The following is a 12,705-nucleotide window of genomic DNA, read 5'->3' as shown; positions in this document are numbered from 1 at the left end:
TATACCCTAGGTTCCATCTCTGCATACCCAGCACTAGTGATGGACGAACTTCCGACGGGACGTTTCGCGAACGCGAAACGCGAACGGGCACAAACGTTCGCGAAAACGACCGTTCGCCGCGGGCTCCATTGACTTCAATGGGAGGCAAATTTCGCAAACCTTTAGGTCGAATTTGCGGCCACGGGGTAATTATTAGGGGGTAGCACGCAGTCCCACCACCTGGACAATAGCATAATACATGTATGAGGTGAATTTGGGATCGATAACTACAAGCATTTTTTTTTTATTTGGGAAATTGTTCTGACAATTCAGGACTATGGAGCTAATGAAGGCAATGGAGGAGAGGGAAGGTCAGGGACCAGGGTAGGCAAACAAGAGGGTGCAGGAGATACAGAGCACTGACAGCAGCACCGTAATACAGAGCACTGACATCAGCACCGTGACATACAGCGCTGACAGCAGCTCCGTGACATACAGCGCTGACAGCAGCTCCGTGACATACAGCGCTGACAGCAGCTCCGTGACATACAGCGCTGACAGCAGCTCCGTGACATACAGCGCTGACAGCAGCTCCGTGACATACAGCGCTGACAGCAGCACCGTGACATACAGCGCTGACAGCAGCTCCGTGACATACAGCGCTGACAGCAGCTCCGTGACATACAGCGCTGACAGCAGCTCCGTGACATACAGCACTGACAGCAGCTCCGTGACATACAGCGCTGACAGCAGCTCCGTGACATACAGCGCTGACAGCAGCACCGTGACATACAGCGCTGACAGCAGCTCCGTGACATACAGCGCTGACAGCAGCTCCGTGACATACAGCGCTGACAGCAGCTCCGTGACATACAGCACTGACAGCAGCTCCGTGACATACAGCGCTGACAGCAGCTCCGTGACATACAGCGCTGACAGCAGCACCGTGACATACAGCGCTGACAGCAGCTCCGTGACATACAGCGCTGACAGCAGCTCCGTGACATACAGCGCTGACAGCAGCTCCGTGACATACAGCGCTGACAGCAGCTCCGTGACATACAGCGCTGACAGCAGCTCCGTGACATACAGCGCTGACAGCAGCTCCGTGACATACAGCGCTGACAGCAGCTCCGTGACATACAGCGCTGACAGCAGCTCCGTGACATACAGCGCTGACAGCAGCACCGTAAGCAGCCCCAGGAGGAAGTCAGCACAGCACAGGGATGGTGTGATCCCCTCATAATAAGAACCCCCAGGAGGAAGTCAGCACAGCACAGGGATGGTGGGAGCCCCTCATAATAAGAACCCCCAGGAGGAAGTCAGCACAGCACAGGGATGGTGGGAGCCCCTCATAATAAGAACACCCAGGAGGAAGTCAGCACAGCACAGGGATGGTGGGAACCCCTCATAATAAGCAGCCCCAGTAGAAATATGACACCGCTCAACCTCTTCAAAGAGGAGGGTAGGGGCATATAGTACGGTGTGCTTTTTTGGGTCAGGGAAGTGAGCCAAATGAATTAAGAAGGTCTGTGTGCTTGATTCCAAAAATTGTTTATAGACATATACATGGTCTACTGATCACATGTGTTGAATTCCTCCGAGATCCATGCCTCATTCATTTTTAGAAATGTGAGGTAGTTAACACTGTCGTGAGCTAGGCGAGTACGCTTATCGGTCACAATCCCCCCTGCTGCGCTGAACGTCCTTTCGGACAGGACACTGGATGAGGGGCAAGCCAACAGTTCGATTGCAAATTGGGCAAGCTCTGGCCAGAGGTCAAGCCTGCCCACCCAGTAGTCTAGGGGTTCATCACTCCTCAGAGCGTCCACATCGGCCGTTAACCCAATGTAGTCGGACACCTGACGGTCTAGGCGTTCCCTGATGCTGGATCCGGATGACACCTGTCGATGGGTCGGCTGAAAGAATGACCTCATATCCGAAGTCACCAACACATCTTCAAACCGGCCTCTTCTTGCAGGCGCTGTTGGATTGGTACCCGCAAATCCTTCTCTGGGAGTGGGAATTGCTCCTCTGCCAGCGCACGCAAAAGCAGAATGCAGCATTTCTCGAAGCAAGGCCTGGAAGTGCTGCATTCTGACAGCCCTCTGCGACGGCGGTAACATTTCCGCCATTTTGTGTTTGTACCGGGGATCTAAGTACGTTGCCACCCAGTACTGGTCCTTGACCCTCATGCTTTTTATACGGGGGTCCCTATTAAAACACTGGAGCATGAAGGCCCCCATTTGCACTCAAGCGGAAGGTATGTGGTGGTGGTGGTGTTGTTGGTGGTAGTGTCTTTGGGGGTGCACATAGCAGAGAGTGAAGAAGAGGGTGCAGATCGAGAGGATGAGGAGGGTGCAGAAGAATAAGGCTGAGTGAGCCACTCAACCAAGTCTGGTGCGTCCTTTAAAGTAATTGAACGCACCTTCTGCAACTTCCCACTTTGGCTCAAGGCTGTTGCTCCTGCCCTACCCCTACCACCCCTGCGGAAGGGCCTGCCTCTTCCTCTGCCTGTCATTTTTTAAATCACCCTGTGACAAAACTCTTAGTCCCTATACCGCTGAAGGACTGCTGCAGTATAGGGCAGCGGTCAGCAGTAGTGCACGTCAACCCTATGTATTGTGGACCGATAGCGGTCCTTACAGAACAGCAGACTGTACTGCACTCAGGCCTATGTACCGTAGCACCCTATACCAAGTTACCAGTCCTTATAAGAACTTTTGTGGACCAAGCAGGTTGTGTGTTAGTGATTAGCAGACTGTACGTCAGTCCCTATACCAATGAAGGACTGCTGCAGTATAGGGCAGCGGTCAGCAGTAGTGCACGTCAACCCTATGTATTGTGGACCGATAGCGGTCCTTACAGAACAGCAGACTGTACTGCACTCAGGCCTATGTACCGTAGCACCCTATACCAAGTTACCAGTCCTTATAAAAACTTTTGTGGACCAAGCAGGTTGTGTGTTAGTGATTAGCAGACTGTACGTCAGTCCCTATACCAATGAAGGACTGCTGCAGTATAGGGCAGCGGTCAGCAGTAGTGCACGTCAACCCTATGTATTGTGGACCGATAGCGGTCCTTACAGAACAGCAGACTGTACTGCACTCAGGCCTATGTACCGTAGCACCCTATACCAAGTTACCAGTCCTTATAAAAACTTTTGTGGACCAAGCAGGTTGTGTGTTAGTGATTAGCAGACTGTACGTCAGTCCCTATACCAATGAAGGACTGCTGCAGTATAGGGCAGCGGTCAGCAGTAGTGCACGGCAACCCTATGTATTGTGGACCGATAGCGGTCCTTACAGAACAGCAGACTGTAACGCACTCAGGCCTATGTACCGTAGCACCCTATACCAAGTTACCAGTCCTTATAAGAACTTTTGTGGACCAAGCAGGTTGTGTGTTAGTGATTAGCAGACTGTACGTCAGTCCCTATACCAATGAAGGACTGCTGCAGTATAGGGCAGCGGTCAGCAGTAGTGCACGGCAACCCTATGTATTGTGGACCGATAGCGGTCCTTACAGAACAGCAGACTGTAACGCACTCAGGCCTATGTACCGTAGCACCCTATACCAAGTTACCAGTCCTTATAAGAACTTTTGTGGACCAAGCAGGTTGTGTGTTAGTGATTAGCAGACTGTACGTCAGTCCCTATACCAATGAAGGACTGCTGCAGTATAGGGCAGCGGTCAGCAGTAGTGCACGGCAACCCTATGTATTGTGGACCGATAGCGGTCCTTACAGAACAGCAGACTGTAACGCACTCAGGCCTATGTACCGTAGCACCCTATACCAAGTTACCAGTCCTTATAAGAACTTTTGTGGACCAAGCAGGTTGTGTGTTAGTGATTAGCAGACTGTACGTCAGTCCCTATACCAATGAAGGACTGCTGCAGTATAGGGCAGCGGTCAGCAGTAGTGCACGGCAACCCTATGTATTGTGGACCGATAGCGGTCCTTACAGAACAGCAGACTGTAACGCACTCAGGCCTATGTACCGTAGCACCCTATACCAAGTTACCAGTCCTTATAAGAACTTTTGTGGACCAAGCAGGTTGTGTGTTAGTGATTAGCAGACTGTACGTCAGTCCCTATACCAATGAAGGACTGCTGCAGTATAGGGCAGCGGTCAGCAGTAGTGCACGGCAACCCTATGTATTGTGGACCGATAGCGGTCCTTACAGAACAGCAGACTGTAACGCACTCAGGCCTATGTACCGTAGCACCCTATACCAAGTTACCAGTCCTTATAAGAACTTTTGTGGACCAAGCAGGTTGTGTGTTAGTGATTAGCAGACTGTACGTCAGTCCCTATACCAATGAAGGACTGCTGCAGTATAGGGCAGCGGTCAGCAGTAGTGCACGGCAACCCTATGTATTGTGGACCGATAGCGGTCCTTACAGAACAGCATAATGTAACGCACTCAGGCCTATGTACCGTAGCACCCTATACCAAGTTACCAGTCCTTATAAGAACTTTTGTGGACCAAGCAGGTTGTGTGTTAGTGATTAGCAGACTGTACGTCAGTCCCTATACCAATGAAGGACTGCTGCAGTATAGGGCAGCGGTCAGCAGTAGTGCACGGCAACCCTATGTATTGTGGACCGATAGCGGTCCTTACAGAACAGCAGACTGTAACGCACTCAGGCCTATGTACCGTAGCACCCTATACCAAGTTACCAGTCCTTATAAGAACTTTTGTGGACCAAGCAGGTTGTGTGTTAGTGATTAGCAGACTGTACGTCAGTCCCTATACCAATGAAGGACTGCTGCAGTATAGGGCAGCGGTCAGCAGTAGTGCACGGCAACCCTATGTATTGTGGACCGATAGCGGTCCTTACAGAACAGCAGACTGTAACGCACTCAGGCCTATGTACCGTAGCACCCTATACCAAGTTACCAGTCCTTATAAGAACTTTTGTGGACCAAGCAGGTTGTGTGTTAGTGATTAGCAGACTGTACGTCAGTCCCTATACCAATGAAGGACTGCTGCAGTATAGGGCAGCGGTCAGCAGTAGTGCACGGCAACCCTATGTATTGTGGACCGATAGCGGTCCTTACAGAACAGCAGACTGTAACGCACTCAGGCCTATGTACCGTAGCACCCTATACCAAGTTACCAGTCCTTATAAGAACTTTTGTGGACCAAGCAGGTTGTGTGTTAGTGATTAGCAGACTGTACGTCAGTCCCTATACCAATGAAGGACTGCTGCAGTATAGGGCAGCGGTCAGCAGTAGTGCACGGCAACCCTATGTATTGTGGACCGATAGCGGTCCTTACAGAACAGCAGACTGTAACGCACTCAGGCCTATGTACCGTAGCACCCTATACCAAGTTACCAGTCCTTATAAGAACTTTTGTGGACCAAGCAGGTTGTGTGTTAGTGATTAGCAGACTGTACGTCAGTCCCTATACCAATGAAGGACTGCTGCAGTATAGGGCAGCGGTCAGCAGTAGTGCACGGCAACCCTATGTATTGTGGACCGATAGCGGTCCTTACAGAACAGCAGACTGTAACGCACTCAGGCCTATGTACCGTAGCACCCTATACCAAGTTACCAGTCCTTATAAGAACTTTTGTGGACCAAGCAGGTTGTGTGTTAGTGATTAGCAGACTGTACGTCAGTCCCTATACCAATGAAGGACTGCTGCAGTATAGGGCAGCGGTCAGCAGTAGTGCACGGCAACCCTATGTATTGTGGACCGATAGCGGTCCTTACAGAACAGCAGACTGTAACGCACTCAGGCCTATGTACCGTAGCACCCTATACCAAGTTACCAGTCCTTATAAGAACTTTTGTGGACCAAGCAGGTTGTGTGTTAGTGATTAGCAGACTGTACGTCAGTCCCTATACCAATGAAGGACTGCTGCAGTATAGGGCAGCGGTCAGCAGTAGTGCACGGCAACCCTATGTATTGTGGACCGATAGCGGTCCTTACAGAACAGCAGACTGTAACGCACTCAGGCCTATGTACCGTAGCACCCTATACCAAGTTACCAGTCCTTATAAGAACTTTTGTGGACCAAGCAGGTTGTGTGTTAGTGATTAGCAGACTGTACGTCAGTCCCTATACCAATGAAGGACTGCTGCAGTATAGGGCAGCGGTCAGCAGTAGTGCACGGCAACCCTATGTATTGTGGACCGATAGCGGTCCTTACAGAACAGCAGACTGTAACGCACTCAGGCCTATGTACCGTAGCACCCTATACCAAGTTACCAGTCCTTATAAGAACTTTTGTGGACCAAGCAGGTTGTGTGTTAGTGATTAGCAGACTGTACGTCAGTCCCTATACCAATGAAGGACTGCTGCAGTATAGGGCAGCGGTCAGCAGTAGTGCACGGCAACCCTATGTATTGTGGACCGATAGCGGTCCTTACAGAACAGCAGACTGTAACGCACTCAGGCCTATGTACCGTAGCACCCTATACCAAGTTACCAGTCCTTATAAGAACTTTTGTGGACCAAGCAGGTTGTGTGTTAGTGTTTAGCAGACTGTGCGTCAGTCCCTATACCGCTGAAGGACTGCTGCAGTATAGGGCAGCGGTCAGCAGTAGTGCACGTCAACCCTATGTATTGTGGACCGATAGCGGTCCTTACAGAACAGCAGACTGTAACGCACTCAGGCCTATGTACCGTAGCACCCTATACCAAGTTACCAGTCCTTATAAGAACTTTTGTGGACCAAGCAGGTTGTGTATTAGTGTTTAGCAGACTGTGCGTCAGTCCCTATACCGCTGAAGGACTGCTGCAGTATAGGGCAGCGGTCAGCAGTAGTGCACGGCAACCCTATCTATTGTGGACCGATAGCGGTCCTTACAGAACAGCAGACTGTACCGCACCCAAGCCTATGTACCGTAGCACCCTAGACAGACCAAGTTACCAGTCCTTATAAGAACTTTTGTGGAACAAGTGAGTTGTGAATGATTAGCAGACTGCAGCAGAAGGGCAGCAGTCAAGTATAATATTCTTTCTATATTTGGAAGAAAGAATATTATACGTGTACAAGCCTATTACCGTACCACTGATACCAGTCCTGAAAAGAACCTTTGTGGAACTAATAGTAACAGCAAGTCTTTAAAATTATCCTCACTGCCTGACACACTGCTTCCTGCCTGTCCCTATACAAATTGGCAAAAAAGAGTAGGCTGGAACGATTAGCTGGAACAGCTCTTTTGTGGACCTGATAGTAACAGCTAATGATGATGATGATGATGATGATGAAGAAAGACTAATCTGGCTGAGCTGTCCCTAAAATAGCAGCATACAGCGCTCTGTCCCTTTATCTAAACTGACAAAAGAAACTCAGGCTGCTGACCTAACACCTATACCAGTCCTGAAAAGAACTTTTGTGTACCAAATAGCTAGCGTTTTCTCTGTCCCTACTCCACACAGGATCCTTTCCCTACAGTGACAGAAGAAAGAATGTAAAATGGCCACCGGATCGGGTGTATTTATAGGTTAGGGGGAATGTCCAAGTGTCCATGAGCTGTCATGTCTCAATTGGTTGTCCTGTAACACATGATAAACGTGTCACGAAAGGTTAAAGTTCTTGTATACATTAAACACGTAAGTCCGCCGGGGCGAACGACGGAAAAAGGCGTTCGAACCCGCGGACGGCGAAAGTCGGAAATTCGCCGCGAAACGACCGCCGGGCGAACCGTTCGGCCATCACTACCCAGCACGTTCTTATCTATCATCTAGCCTATTTGTATACACTAGCCTGTCTTTTGTACACATTAGCCTCTCTGTATAAACTAGAAAGGTCTTCTGTATACACTAGTCCGTCTGCATACACTAGCAAGTATGCGTACTCTAGCCTCTCTCTCTGTATACCTTAGCCTCCATCTCTGCATACCCAAGACGTTCTTCTGTATTAATCTAGCCTATCTGTATACACTAGCCTGTGTTTTGTACACTTTAGCCTCTCTGTATAAACTAGCCCGTCTTCTGCATTCACAAGCCTCTTAAACCCTTTTTTAGCCGTCTGTGTAACCAAGCCTCTCTAGTGTATACAGACGGACTAGAGTATACAGAGGGCCGGCTAGTTGGTACAGAGAGGCTAATGTGTACAAAAGACAGGCTAATGTCTAGATAGGCTAGATTATACAGAAGAACTTCCTGGGTATGCAGAGCGCTCAGCTTTAAGGGATGGCCAACGTGAGTAATATAAGGGACACTACTCACCCCCCCCCCACATCTACTAGATCTGATTTTCATCCCCTTTCCCTCTCTGCCCCGGTCATCTGGTGGCAGTTTTATGGACTCCCTTGCCCCCACCCATTCATAATCCTTACCAACCTTTCCTTCCGCTGCTCACAGGAACACACTGGATGACTTGTCTAATTAACCAACTGTACAAGACAGCGCTATCATCCTGGAGGAGGCTTTACCCCTCACTGTTTGGGTGGTCCCTTCCTCCCCCTGGATGCTCCACATATACCCCGACGACATTGTCGGAGGGGCACCACTTGACAGGACATGGGGCTGTCATGCCAGTGGCATCTCCCATTGTAAGAAGGGATGATGGCCCCAACCCCTTAGCTGCAGGTTCTTTCATGTACAGACCAGGGCGGCTCATCTTCCCTTCTGGAATCTTGACCTTAGAGGGGGGGTTGCACTTTGGGGGGTCTGAGTGATACTTAGTGCGCTGTACTGGAAGGGCTTGACATTCCCGCATATGTGTCCCCAACCCCGGTTTGCGCCCCTCCCCCCCTCTGGCCCCCACCTACTCTTTGCCGACATTGCCTTCTGCAGCTTTCGGGAACACCCTGGATGACTTATTTATTGAGCCTATTGGTACGAGACACTGCTTCCCTCCAGTTTGACTCTGGACCCCCCTGGAGGATTTACCCCTTACTGTTTGGGCGGTCCCAGCCTCCCTCTGGATGCTCTACACAGCCCCCGATGGCGATGCAGGAGAGACACTAATTGGCGGGCCCCAGGACTGCTGCTCGGGTGAAGTCTCCCATTGGATGGAGGGACGGTGGCCCCAGCCCCTTGCCTGCCGGATTTTCCATGCACTAACCAGGGCTGCTCCTCTTTCATCTTGATGTGGTGACCATGGAGGGGAGGAGTTAAAATTTATGGGGTCCGGGTGGCTGCTGGTGTGAGTGCGCTAAAGGACTTGACATTTCCGCATGTTTGTCCCCTCTCCCTAGCTTTCCCGCCTTCCCTCCCCCCTTCCCCCCCTCCCCCTCTTCCCCCCCTTCCCTCCTTCCATTCCCTCCCCTCCCTCCTTTCCCCCTTCCCTCCCCCCTTTCCCACCCCCTTTCACCCCTTCCCCCCGTTTTCCCCCCTTGCCTCCCCCTTTTCCCCCCGGGGCATGGACGGGGGAGAGGGGGTAAGGAGAGGACAATCTGCCAAAGGGAGAAATGCATTTGTTCGGGGGCTGCATGTACTTTTGGGGTATGGGACGGGGGTGGTGTATCCCATTCTGTGATGCCTTTTCTGTTGTGACGGGCTCCCTCGTGCATGCCTACGTTTAGGGCGAGCCAAGGAGACCCCTCAGTGCTGATAGTTATCTGCTCAACCTCGGTTTTGATTATACTATTGTTTTTTGGTTCTATGATGTTACTGATTGTCTTTTATTTGCATACCGGTATCAGACGTGACATTTACCACTGCCAGGACTGGGGGGACTGGGATCCGGGGGCTCCCTCTCCGACCTGTCTACCCACCAACCCAAGTAGGACGGCGCTTTAAACCCAGTGTACATCTGGTAAGCGCTATAGCATAATTGTGCTGTTTTAGTATACCCTTCCTGTACTGTTGAGTGCAGACAACCCTTAATTTCCCTCTCCCCCTGGGGTTGAGGTGCCCGGCCTCTTTTTCCCCTTACCTTTCCTTCCATTTGCCCTTCCTTTCTCCCCCTTAGTTCCCACCATCCATTACCTACCCAATACCTACCTTGGTTCAACTTTCTTTGCTTTTCTCTGACGTCCACCTCCCCCTCCCCGAGGAGCGATGGCAGACTCAGTCAAGGTCACCTCTCTAAACGTTAAGGGACTGAACTCCCCTGAAAAACGGCGGATCCTCCTGTGATAACTGAATACTTTCCGTACTGATGTGGCCTTTATACAAGAAACACATTTTAAAAATACTAGCCTCCCCTTTCTATGGTCGAGATCCTTCCCTCAGGCCGCGTACACACGCGGGGACTGTTCGCTCAACTTTGTCCGCTGAACAGTGTTTCGGCGCACAGTCCGCTCGTGTGTGGGCTTTCAGTGGACAGTTTCAGCGGACAGTCTGCTGAACAAAGTTTTTCGGAAATTCCGAAAAACTGTCCAGTCCCCTCGTGTGTAGGCTTGTTCGTCAAACTAAGTTCCGCGCATGCTCAGAAAGGATTTACACGCAGAAGTTTGCATTGCAGTGTATAGGACGTCGTTTTCTAGTCCCGTCGTACGTGCCGTTCACGTCATCGCGCACGGTTTCAGCGGACTGTTCGTTCGTCGTGTGTGGCCAAGTCCGTCCATGCTAATTTTGAGCGGACTGTCCGCTGTTTGACGGACAAAGTTGAGCGAACAGTCCCCGCGTGTGTACGCGGCCTAAGGTCTACCATTCTACTAACCCCTCCTCTAAGACCAAGGGAGTCTCCATTCTGATCTCTAGCAGGCTCCCCTGGGTTCTCCAGGATTCTCTGGTGGACCCTGGGGGTCGATATCTTTTTCTTAGGGGCCACATTGGAGAGCTCCTTTTTACATTTGCCACTGTGTACGCTCCCAATGATCACCAAGACACGTTCCTCAGAACTACCCTGCACAGATTATGTGACTTTCGGGAGGGCCAGTTGATATTAGGTGGGTTGACACTTCTGCCTCTTGCTCCTCGCTCCCCATTTCCTCTAGAAAGCAGATTACTAAGTGTTTATTGAATGACCAATTAGTTGATGTCTGGCGTCTGCAACACTCCGGGGAAAGGGACTACTCTTTTTGCTCTTCCCCTCACAAATCATACTTTAGGATAGACTTCTTCTTGATTCCACATGACCAACTGCACTTGGTGAGCTCTTCCTCCATCGGCCATATTACTTGGTCTGACCACGCTCTTGTAGCCCTTACCTACACCCTCTATAGGGCCATAGGTGATCTCTTTGGGCACTCTCAACCCTCTTGTTAAACACCAAGATGGTCACCTTGGGAAACAAGCGAAAATAAACAGGTCAACGCCAACAACATACACAGATGGTCTCCCATACAGGTATTAACCAGGCCGTACGCTGCTAGGCCTCTGAGATCAGATGAGATTGTACGCTTTCAGGGTGATGTGGCCAAAGGTGTTCTATTCAGACACTCTCAACCCTCTTGACAAATGATGGTCATCTTGGGAAACAAGTGAAAAAAAAACAGGTCAAAGCCAACAACATAGACCCTGGCGGTCTCCCATCTGGCCCTAACCCTGCTTAGCCTCTGAGATCGGGCGCTTTCAGGGTGATGTGGCCTTAGGCGACCGCTTCGGACATACTCAAAACTCTTGACAGATGCTAAAATGGTCACCTTGGGAAACAAGCGAAAAAAAAACAGGTCAAAGCCAACAATATAAAAAGATTCCTATAGCACCTGTAATTAGGTACTATCCAGGCCGGACCCTGCTTAGCCTCTGAGATCAGATGAGATCGGGCGCTTTCAGGGTGATGTGGCCGTAGGAGATTTCTTTGGGCTCTCTCAGCCCTCTTGACAAATGCCAAGATGGTCACCTTGGGAAACAAGCGGAAAAAAAAACCATGTCAACGCCAACAACATAAAAAGAAGCCTACGGCACCTGGTATTCCCAGTCGTTCTCGCATCCAGTTACTAATCAGGCCCGACAATGCTTAGCCTCCGAGATCAGACAAGATCGGGCGCTTTCAGGGTGATTTGGCCGTAGGCACTTTCTTTGGGCACTCTCAACCCTCTTGACAAACGCCAAGATGGTCATCTTGGGAAAAAAGCAAAAAAAAAAAAACAGGTCAACGCCAACAACATTAAAAATAGGATTTTTATATACAGCTTACCTGTTAAATCCTTTACTTGAGAGTACATCACGGGACACAGGAGCTTCATTACATAGTGGGTTATATAGGCACCTCTGGTGATTGGACACTGGTTAACCCCCAATTAAGGAGAATTCCTCCCCTATATAACCCCTCCCATATGGGAGGCACCTCAGTTTTGTAGCAAAGCAATAGGAAACCACGTAAAATCCAAGAGGGACGGGAGCCCTGTGTCCCGTGATGTACTCTCAAGAAAAGGATTTTACAGGTAAGTTGTATATAAAAATCCTATTTTCTTGATCATACATCACGGGACACAGGAGCTTCATTACATAGTGGGATGTCCCAAAGCAATGCTCAGATTGAGGGGAGGGAGACAGAGATCATAATATATAGACCGCCAGGGGAGGGCTGGCAGCCTTAGGCCTGGGGGGCAAGTCTAGTCAAGTGGCCCATTAATCCACGAATCAGCTCACCATCAACAGTGCCCATCAATGCAGCCTCACCAATGCCCATCAATGCAGCCTCACCAATGCCCATCAATGCAGCCTTACTAGTGTCTATCAATGCAGCCTCATCATTGCTCATCAATGCAGCCTCACCAGTGCCCATCAGCTCAGCCTTGTCAGTGCCCATCAATGCAGCCTCACCATAGCCCATCAATGCAGTCTGTTCAGTGCATGGGGATTAGAGAGAGAAAAGCTGCTGGATAACACAGAGCGGAGATCTCCCGCTTACCCAGTGCGGCT

General features: G+C 50.3%; 1 pseudogene; it reads right to left on the bottom strand.

Annotated features, from left to right (window-relative positions):
• Positions 1-11,733: 11,733 nt before the first annotated feature.
• LOC143943059 (5S ribosomal RNA) lies at positions 11,734-11,852 on the bottom strand (annotated as a pseudogene).
• Positions 11,853-12,705: the final 853 nt, after the last annotated feature.

The sequence above is a fragment of the Lithobates pipiens genome, unplaced genomic scaffold, assembly GCF_037356315.1.
Source record: "Lithobates pipiens isolate NorthernLeopardFrog02 unplaced genomic scaffold, aLitPip1_a1.2 Scaffold_10, whole genome shotgun sequence".
Taxonomy (NCBI): Eukaryota; Metazoa; Chordata; class Amphibia; order Anura; family Ranidae; genus Lithobates; species Lithobates pipiens.
The sequence above is the reverse complement of the archived record's forward strand: the minus strand, read 5'-3'. Positions and strand labels throughout refer to the sequence as shown.